Genomic DNA, 10893 nt, shown 5'->3' with positions numbered 1-10893 from the left:
CCATTTTTCTCTGAAGATTTTAGGGAATGTGGGGTGGGTGGAATTTTGTGGATCCATGCAGATTCCGGAACTTTCCACCAAAGAAATGTGAGGAAAATATGTTTTTTGTTTGACGAATTTTGAGATTTGCAAGGGATTCTGGGTAACAGGACCTGGTGAGAGCCAGACAAGTCACCCCATCCTGGATTTCCCTGGGTGCCTAGTTTAAAAAAATGTATAGGTTTGCTAGGTTTCCCTATGTGCCGGCAGAGCTAGGGTTCAAAATCTACAGATAGGCACTTTGCAAAAAAAAGGGTCAGTTTTCACTGTGAAAATGTGGTGTGTCCATGTTGCGTTTTGGGCCGTTTCCTGTAGCGGGCACTAGGCCTACCCACAGAAGTGAGGTACCATTTGTCTCGGAAGTCTTTTGGGAAATGCGGGGTAGGTGGAAGTTTGTGGATCCACGCAGATTCTTGAACTTCCAACACAGAAATGTGAGGAAAACGTTAAAAAAAAAATTCTTTTGACAAAGTTTGAGGTTTGCAAGGGATTCTGGGTGACAGAACCTGGTGAGAGTCAGACTAGTCACCCCATCCTGGATTCTCCTGGGTGTCTAGTTAAAAAAATATATAGGTTTGCTAGGTTTCCCTAGGTGCCGGCAGAGCTAGGGTTCAAAATCTACAGCTAGTCGCTTTGTAAAAAAAGGGTCAGTTTTCACTGTGAAAATGTGGTGTGTCCTTGTTGTGTTTTGGGCCATTTCCTGTCGCAGGCACTAGGCCTAACCACACAAGTGAGGTACCACTTTTCTCAGGAGACATTGGGGAATGCGGGGTGGGTGGAATTTTGTGGATCCATGCAGATTCCAGAAATTTCCACCACAGCAATGTGAGGAAAATTTGTTTTTTCGGACAAATTTAGAGGTGTGCAAGGTATTCTGGGTAACAGAATCTGGTGAAAGCCAGACAAGTCACCCAATCCTGGATTCCCCTGGGTGTCTAGTTTAAAAAAATGTATAGGTTTGGTAGGTTTCCCTAGGTGCCGGCAGAGCTAGCGTTCAAAATCAATAGCTAGGCACTTTGCAAAAAATGGGTCAGTTTTCACAGTGAAAATGTGGTGTGTCCACGTTGCGTATTGAGCCGTTTCCTGTCGCGGCAACTACACCTACCCACACAAGTGAGGTATAATTTTTATGGGGAGACTGAGGGGAATACAAAATTGTAGAGCAACTGTTATTACCTATTGATTTTCAATGCATTTCTGCCTTCCAAATGTAAGACAATGTGTAAAAAGAAGTCACTTTGAAAACAAGCATTTGCAAAGCAAACAGTCTTGCCTTTGGGACCTTATAAGTATTTAGCCATGCAGTACATTATAGTGGGAACTGCAACATCTACTGTTCTTTAACATGGAATTCTTCCCAAAGTTGGGGGTTGCTTAAAGCAACATATTTAAGGGGAGAATGAAGACATTTTGAACAGGTAAAATAAAATAATACCTTTTTCATTCGAGGGTCACGGTGATGGAATGTATCAGATAGAGCAAGCTGAGAGTGTGCGTAAGAGCGCTTTAGCGAGAGAGTGTGTGTGAGAGGGTGAAACTGTGTGAGAGAAGAGAGGGGTGTCTGAAATCATGTGCAAGAGAAATGTGTGTGTGTGAGTATAAATTGGGTGTGTGCGTTTGAGAGAAAACGTGTGCATGAGAATGTGTTTTGATAAACAACTTAAGAAGTAGTTCATATATAGGTCTGTTTGGGAAAGTGTGGTGTCTGAGAAAGAGAATGTGTGTGTGAAAGAGTGTGTGAGAGAGAGAGGGCACGAGAAAGGTGAAATTGATAGTGCAACTAAAAACGAGGCAAAAGCAGGAAGGAGCAATGCAGCAACACAGAGAGCTGGGCAATCTGCAACGATCAGTGTTTGGAAATTGTGGTATTGTCCAATGAACAAAACGTGCACACAAATGTTAGCAAAACAATTTGGGTATTGAGATCTAGAAGAGCGGAAGTGACTGGCTACAAATTAACTATAATATCGCTGAAGAAGCTGGCATCTCTCTGCTAAACAGGCATTCACAGATGCAAGATGTTTTAACCAAACTATAAGGGGATATGTGAGGAAACCACATAGTGAACAAATCATGTAATATCTGGTATGTTAAAAGCAGTTTCAGGAAATACATTGATCAAATATAGCACCTTTGCTATCCTTATTAATACAATATTTTAGATGGTGTAATTTCATTGATGAAGTTACCCAGAATCCATAAAAAACAATTTGTTCCGTAACGCAGTTCTTTATGGCCGATGCTAGGCATGTTTCACCTCAAGATGGTGCAGCACTTTTTATAGGAACCCGTCCTGTTTCTTGCTCTTCTACAGTTAGCATAGGCAGAATAGCTGACTGTGGGGGGTATCAGGGCCGGACTGGCCGTAGTGGGCACCGGGCAATCCCCCGGTGCTCCGCACGGGTGGGGGCGGTTTTGGGCCCCTGGGGTCTGTTTTTGTTACAGGGCCGTTTTTGCAGCATTGCTGCAAAATCAGCCCTGTAACAAAATCGGCCGAAAACCGGCCCTGGCAAAGAGTTCGGCGGCAACCCCAAGCCCCGAGGGGTGGGGGGGCGGCCGAGCACTTTGCCAGGGCTGATTTTGGCTCCCAGTCCGGACCTGGGGGGTATGCAGGGACATCTTTGTGCCGAACTACAACAGATCTTCGCCAGAGCAGTGCGGACTAAGAATGAGGAATTAGTTGCTTCTCTGGTCACAGTGGTAACAGCACTGGCTAGAGGACTAAGAATGACTAATTACCACTGGGACCAGAGAAGCACCATTCCTTGCAGAGGAGCGCATGCGTGCTGCTAGTCTCGACCTAAAAAAAAAAAAACCCACAGGTGTAAAATAAAGGGGCAGAATGCCTGGCGGTGGAAGAATGACGATTGAGGTGGAATCCAGACACATTCTTGATATCCGGCAATGATGACATTCGTGGGTGCAGTCTGCATGCTTTGAACAAAGTTTTGGGCACCAGCATGTATTATTTTATAAAGTGACAGCTGTGCGTAAAGGGGCACACACATTCACACACAAAACAGAAAAGCACAAACATGCAAACGTAGAATGATACACATTCAAGAAAACACACAAACATCAGATTAACGCACACAACTCAAAAAGTCCAGAATTTCACACAAACACATAATAGTAAATTTCAGTATGTCCGCGTTGCAGTCCATGTTTTTTTAAGTCACAGACACACAAAATAAAGAGAATTCCACAAGGAAACACATAGAGGCTCTTCACACACAAACAAAAACAGAAATACAATAGAAACAGACACCACTCACTACATGAACTTCCTGAAATATGCGAAGAAACACATACAAACAACACTATAAAACAGCGACGAGGCAGTCCCTTCGATTCATTAAAAAAACATGCTTAGTTCGAATGTAAAACATTTGCAGTAAGGCGTGTATGCTTGTGTTTTATGGTCAGAATTATTTTTAGTTTCTATTTTGGCACAGCCGTTATAGCTCTGCTTAACTGAAAGAAACAGATGAGGCCTGGACTTGCGGAACAAACTGTACAACAGAACAAATAAGTGCTTGTACAGTGGCATGGGGCTTCCCTAGAGAGGTCTGTTGTTCTGCTTAGTTATTCAATTTATCGAATACAACAGAGAAGCTGATGACCATGCTTCAACCTATCTTTCATAAATTATTATAAGCCAAACATTTTTATTAGCAGAGAGTAGATTGATAAAATATACACAATTCAGGGCACCGGCACACTTACTTTTTGAGGTGAGCAGAGTGGCATTTCAGTTACGGGCTCCCGCGACAAACGTCCTATGGCTACACAGTGGTGTTCTGAGCTCCACAGCAGCCGTGGTCCTTTGGATTGGGTCCACGTCCGTCCGGCAGTCACGGGACTCAACACTGATTGTAAAAGTTTGTTTACCGTGCGGTGATGCAAGCTCAGCCTCTTAACCCTGCAAACTTATGTATTGCTTGAATGAGGATCCACGTGTGTGTCGGACTTAAAAATAGATAAACAACAAGAGGACACTGTTCCTATAGCAGGGTGCAAAAAGTCACCCATGCTTCGGGGTGCAAAAGTCACCCATATAAAATTAGAGGAAAAAAGGGGGGGGAAGAAAGAGAGTCCTAGGAATGGAGGACCCATAGAGAGGGAGAGAGAAAGAAGGATCAATCTTTGTCCTTTAGTGCCCTCACACACCCCAAGGGATGTCATGCTTCATCATCGGGCAATTGCTCCTCGTAGGGCCGGCGCTACAATTCCCTACGGGTCCCCCGAAGGGTCACTTTGTCGGAGATCTTTTAGGACTGCCGGATGGTGCATGAGGGTGTGTGAAGGGTGAACTGAGGGTAAAGAGGTGCGTACAAAGTGGTACAAAAATATACATTCCAATTCCAGGGTAAACTTGCAGCGTAGTTGTAAATATTTTACCCTTTACAATAAAAACATCGCCCCAAAGGCACACTATGCCTGGATGTCAGAGGTCATAGGTCAACATGTTTCGCGCCTAAATCGCCATAAAGGTCAGTGGCGCTTCTTCAGGACCAAAATCATCAATAAAGTGTAGTGCACGTGAACCAATATACATTACGTTAAAATACCCTCTTTTTTCTTCGTTCAGGGCAGTGCAAAGTTCTGTATACCCTCATTGTGGCTACAGTTGTGTTGTCGAGACTGCTCATGACCGTGCCTAGGAGAAAGAAAACGATATCAACCACAGTTGTGGGCTTCAATGAAACTAGATGTTTCATAATGTATAAACACTGTGTATACATCGTAGACAAAAGAAACAGAACAGGCACACGAAGCAAGTTAAAAATAGGTGCTGCATTGAGCCCCAATCATATATGGTATCATAAGCGATATGACGAGACCTTACTCCGTGCATAAGCTAATTTAGCCAAAATGTACCATGCTCGGGTGGCGGTACCGCCAAAGTAATGTTACTGAACTAATAACATACAAAGCTCTCTATTGTAAAGGGAGATGCTTACCTAGCAATGTAAATATATAACTCCTCTTGGCAAGAGCAATGGGTGCCCGCATATAACCGGGCTGTAAAGACAGACAATAACATTTTGTCATGAAACCCAAGGTACTTAGTGCACTGAGCAACTTGCTCAGAATATTACAACACATAAAAAGCGCTTTTTAAGAAAATTCTCCACTTACAATTTCATACGGGTGTTTCTTCTCTGAACCTGCCCCGTCCATGCGTATGCCGCCAATGAACTGATCATGGCCAAACGCGATACTAATAAAGTAGCGGGATCAGGTGTATGGGTGGATACTCCTTCCGGGGTGTGCTCAGGGCTACCAAACTCAGGGGGGCGCATGCGCAAGTACACAGATGGAGTGCGCATGTGCATACGGGGAGAACTACTCCCCAGTATCTGGATACCGACTATCAGATTAACAATACGTTAATGGGGAATTGCTTAAGTGACAAATGCTGACAACAAGTGTTCCTACAATATTAGCCGGTAATACATTGTAAGGCTAACTCACGCTAGACGGAAAATATACACAATTCAGGGCACCGGCACACTTACTTTTTGAGGTGAGCAGAGTGGCATTTCAGTTACGGGCTCCCGCGACAAACGTCCTATGGCTACCTACACAGTGGTGTTCTGAGCTCCACAGCAGCCGTGGTCCTTTGGATTGGGTCCACGTCCGTCCGGCAGTCACGGGACTCAACACTGATTGTAAAAGTTTGTTTACCGTGCGGTGATGCAAGCTCAGCCTCTTAACCCTGCAAACTTATGTATTGCTTGAATGAGGATCCACGTGTGTGTCGGACTTAAAAATAGAACAGAGAGAGAAAGTGAAACTATTCAAATAAAAGTACACAGCAGAACGGCTTGGCCATAACAAGACTTCAGGAGCAACCAAGGTTTTTTTTCCGGTGCACCCCAGGGACGTCACTTCTGGGAAGCCTGTGCACTCTTTTAAAACAAGCATTTGCAACGCAATACCACTTGCAATTTTAATGCAATACCTCTTGCGTAAATGCGAGTGCGGGCATGAAAGAAGGCAGAAACGGGAGTGAGGGGGGGAAGGGTTGGTGAAAAATCACGGACTGCGTGAGGGGGAGGGAGGGGGGACACAGCTAAAAAAATAATGTTCAGTAAAGGGGCCAATAGCCTCAGATGTGTACAAATTACGCTATTGACGTTAGGAGGCGGGACTAACAAGGAAATAACCAATCAAAAGGCACCATTTAGGATAGAAGCCAAACAAAAAGATGGGCGGAGAGTGGGCGGAGCTTACGCGAAGCTTCCCCACTAAAGTATATACCATATGCCTCGCAAAGCGTGCAACGCATGTGCTGCAGCGCTAGGCCCGAGGCCTAAAAGTGACCTATAATTCACATGCTGGTATGGGTATCCACAATTTCTGAGATGTGCAAATAGCTACTGTTTCTAAACTCTATATTTTGTTCCCATTTCAGAAATACATAGGTGACTTTCATACCGATTTTTCCCTGTTTATATTTTTCTAATTGATTTGCTATATACCCGGTACACAATAAAAAACCATTGCAAGACGCTGCTCAGTTATTGGCTCTGGGTTCCTTGGATTCTTGGTGAACCTACAAGTCCTATATAACCCCAGAACCAGAAGGGTCCAGCAGATGTAACAGTATATTGCTTTCAAACATCTGTCATACTTAGTAGAAGTTACAGGTGAAAACGTTGGCACACATGTCTGTTTTTTTAACTCATTTTCAATTTTTTCTATTTTCTACTGTTAGTTTCTATATGTAAACCTTGAAGGATCTACACAAATGACCCCTTGCTGATTTCAAAATGTCTACTTTTCAGAAATGTATAGCTTTCCAGGATCCATCATTGCTTTCATACCCATTTTTACCATTAACTGGAAGGAGGTTGAAAGCACAAAAAATAGCAAAAATAGGCTATGTCCCAGAAAAATGCCAATACTGTGTAAAAAATGTTTATTTATTCATTTGTAGAGCGCATGGTTACACCACCGGTGTGTGTCCGCGCTGAGAGAAGCCTCTGAGAGATGCGGCTTATAAATGCAGGACCCGCCGCGTCGTATGGCCGTTGACGGAATCTTATCCTTGTTCCGGTTGTACAGTCAGGTCTTTAGCTGCCTACGAAATCTACTTTTGCATGGCTCTAATCTGAGGTCCATCGGTAGGCTGTTCCACATTTTTGCTGCACGGTACCTGAATGAGCGTTCCCCCATTCTTGCTCTGAATACTCTTGGAACAGTCACTAGAGCCTTTTCAACCGATCTTAAGCTACGCCCTGGTGTGTATTTGGTAATTAGAGGTTGCAGATATATTGGGCCTTTTTTTTTTTAAGGATGCGGTGGCAGTGGCACATTGCCTTATACACTACTCTTTTTTTCTACTGGCAGCCAATGGAGAGCTGGCAAGGCTTTCATCGTGTTGGATCTTCTCGTAAGGCCAAGTACCAGACGAGCAGCCGCATTCTGTACCCTCTGCAATTTGGACCGACCCTTTTTTGTAGGTCCAAGATATAGTACATTCCCATAGTCCAATTGGGATGTTATTACTGAATGTACAATGGTTTTCCTTGCATTAGAAGGTAGGAGATCCAGGACTTTCCGCAGAATTTTCATGGCCCCATAGCATTTCCCCGCTACCTTCCAGATTTGGCTCTCAAATGTCAACTCCGAGTCAAACCAGATTCCGAGGTTTTTTACTTCTGCTTTTGGGGTGGGTAGTTGATCTAGTAAATCAGGCCATCACGCGATTGACCATATAGATGGTATCCTGCCTACAATCAGTACCTCCATTTTATTCCCGTTTAACTTGAGGCAGTGATTCGACATCCAGTGTGCTACCTCTTTTAAAAATTTGGAAAACCGTATAGCTGCCTGCTCCTTGCTCTGTGACAGCAACACAATAAGCTGTGTGTCGTCTGCATAGGAGACAATCGACACCTTATGTTTCTCCACTCTCTCTGCCCTGTGGGACCCCCAGGGGCAAGGGAATACTTTCAGATAAATAAGTTTGTTGTGCGACTTGGAAACACCGTGCTGAAAGGAATGATGTCATCCAGCTCAGAGCGCTATGCATGACGCCACACGTCTCTAACCTATTGAGGAGCAGTTTGTGGGAGACGGTATCAAACGCCGCGCTGAGATCCAGCAGGATCAGTGCAGTTTTTTGTCCTTCGTCTGCAAATTTTCTCGGAGTTTCTGAGGCCATGAGTAGCGCTGAATCTGTGGAGTGAGCCCTTCTAAAGCCTGATTGGGAGGGATGCAGTAAGTCATTCCTGTTTATATGGTCTACCAGCTGTTTGTGGCTAAAATTGCAGGGAAAGTAACTAACAAACGGTAGCAGTGAGATAGGGCATAGATTTTCTAATATGGTTTGATCTAACGATGGTTTCTTTTTAAGTGGCTTGACAATGGCCTGTTCCCATTTTGACGGGACAGCGCCATTGTGGAAGGAGCGTAAAATTAGCTTCGAGATATATGGCATAATCGTGATAGCTCCATCCATTATTATTTTCGGTCGAGCTGGATCCAGCGGGGAGCCGGATTTGATCCCTTTAGTTATGGCTGTGAGTTCTTCAATTTCCAGGATCTTTAATTCATCCAGCGTCACCTCTACAAAGTTTGTCGGGCTTCCGCAGGTCAGGCCTATTCCTTGTTGCGCTTCTATCAGGAAGGAGTCGTATATCTTAGTCACTTTATTCACGAAGAATTCTGCTACCTTATTACAGCTCTCAATAGAGGCGGTTGTGTCATCTCTAGTTTCGTTTTTTCTAAGGGACTTAAGTATGGTGATTGTTGGTTTTCTGACAAAAGTCTGCTTGTCCCTGAAAGCTGGGAAGATGGTGATTTCAGCACCACAACCCCTTTGTTGATACCATTTGCAGGGGAAAAAACAGACGCTTTCATCTGTAGCCCTTTTTTCCCAAATTTAAAAAATGTAGCTGTACTTTGGCTAATTTCTGGGTCCCCTCCAGGGAATTAACAAACCCTGGGTACCTTTAAAATTCCCATGATGTTGGAAGAAAAGGACGCAAATGTGACATCGATACCTTATAGGGCTGGGCGGAATTTGCGGAATGCCTCTTCGCGGAATTTTGAAAAAAATTGTGGAAAACGAGCGCACAACCTGAGGGACCGTGTGCCCGGGACTGGGGTCCCTCGTGCTTGGGCAGGCTCCCCGATCTCCCCGGCCTGGCTGTGTTGAGAAGCAGGGACCGGCCCGGGCCTCCTGATTTTTGGTCAGGGCCTGGGATCCCACGTCCTGCGGCCTGCCAAGTGTCCATCTGCCCGGGACAAGAGACCCTGGTGCAGAGCCCCGGAGCCCTGCAAGGGCAGGCGGGAGCCCTACTGCTATGGCTCGGTGTGGGCAGCTGGGAGTCCTTTCGGTCCCGGCCATCTGGTCGCACCTTTCCCTCGGCCATCTGGTCGCACGCAATGCTTTCCAATGGGGCGACCAGATGGCCGGGCCAGCCTGGAAGTCCCGATGAGGGCTCATTTGACTCCCGGATCCCAGTCAGGGCTCCAGGAGGTCGGGCGCATCCGCGCCTAGGATCCCCTCCGTCACTCGGAGCGCGAGGGTTACAAAAAAGGTGGGTAGCCTTCCACCGGATTAGTAGGGGCAGGGTATGCCGGGACACCCCTCCTGGGGATGGCGGTTCTCAGGCGGGGACCGGATGGGCCAAGCCCGGACGACACTTCCCCGGGGCGTCCGGTGCTCCCTCCTCCAGCCCGCGGCGAGGCAAAGTGCCCGGGACGGGCTCCATGGGTCCCCCGGGCGTCCGGGCCCCGGGAGCTCCACTAGGCCTCCCATGCCTGAGGCCCAGCGTAGGGTCTACGAGCCCCCCCCCCACCCCCCCCCCCACGAGTCCTGCAGCCCCAAAGCCCTGAAGCCCTGGAGCCCTTCAGCCCGGAGCCCTGCAGGCCCGGAGCCCTGCAGCCCCGGAGCCCTGCAGCCCTGGAGCCCTGCAGCCACAGAGCCCTGCAGCCCTGGAGCCCTGCAGCCACAGAGCCCTGCGTGGGCATGCAGGAAGCCTAGCGCGAAGGCTTGGGGTTGGACAGATGGGAGTCCTTTCAGTCCCGGCCATCTGGTTGCACCTCTCCCCTCGGCCATCTGGTCGCACGCAATGCTTTAAAATGGGGCGACCAGATGGCCGGGCCAGCCTGGAAGTCCCGATGAGGGCTCATTTGACTCCCGAATCCCACTCAGGGCTCCAGGAGGTCGGGCGCATCCGTGCTTAGGATCCCCTCCGTCACTCGGCGCGCGAGGGTTACAAGAAAGGTGGGTAGCCTTCCTCCGGATTAGTAGTGGCAGGGTATGCAGGAAGACCCCTCCGGGGCTGGCGGTTCTTTGCCGGGGACCAGATGGGCTAAGCCCGGGCAACATCCTCCCAGGCGTCCGGGGCTTCCCTCCTCCGGCTTCTCTCCTCTGGCTGGGTCCAGGGGCCCGGCCGGGCCCCGGGTCAGGGGCTCCGGCCCGGGCCCCGTCCCCCGGCCTGCGGCACTCCCAAAGGTCCGGGACAGTGTTCCGTTGTGGCCGGGGAGCCTCCCCTCGCTCGGCTGGGTTCAGGAGCTCCAGCCGGGCCCCTGAGGGCCCCGGGGTGGGCGGCCTCACCGCCCCGGGCTCCGTCCTGGGTCCTGCCGCGTGGCAGGGTTCCTGGGACGGGGTCCGGAGGGCCCGGGGAGGCTTCCCCTGCGGACCTGGGGTCCCCGGCTGGGTCCAGGGGCCCGGCCGGGCCCCCGGGTTGGGGTCTCCGGCCCCGGGCACCCTCCCCCGGCCTGCGGCACTGCCAAAGGCCCGGGACGGGGTTCCGTTGTGTCCGGGGAGCCTCCCCTCGCTCGTCTGGGTTCAGGAGTTCTGGCCGGGCCCCTGGGGACCCCGGGGAGGGC

This window comes from Triturus cristatus, chromosome 4_2, assembly GCF_964204655.1.
Source record: "Triturus cristatus chromosome 4_2, aTriCri1.1, whole genome shotgun sequence".
Lineage (NCBI taxonomy): Eukaryota > Metazoa > Chordata > Amphibia > Caudata > Salamandridae > Triturus > Triturus cristatus.
Note: the sequence above shows the minus strand (reverse complement) of the source record.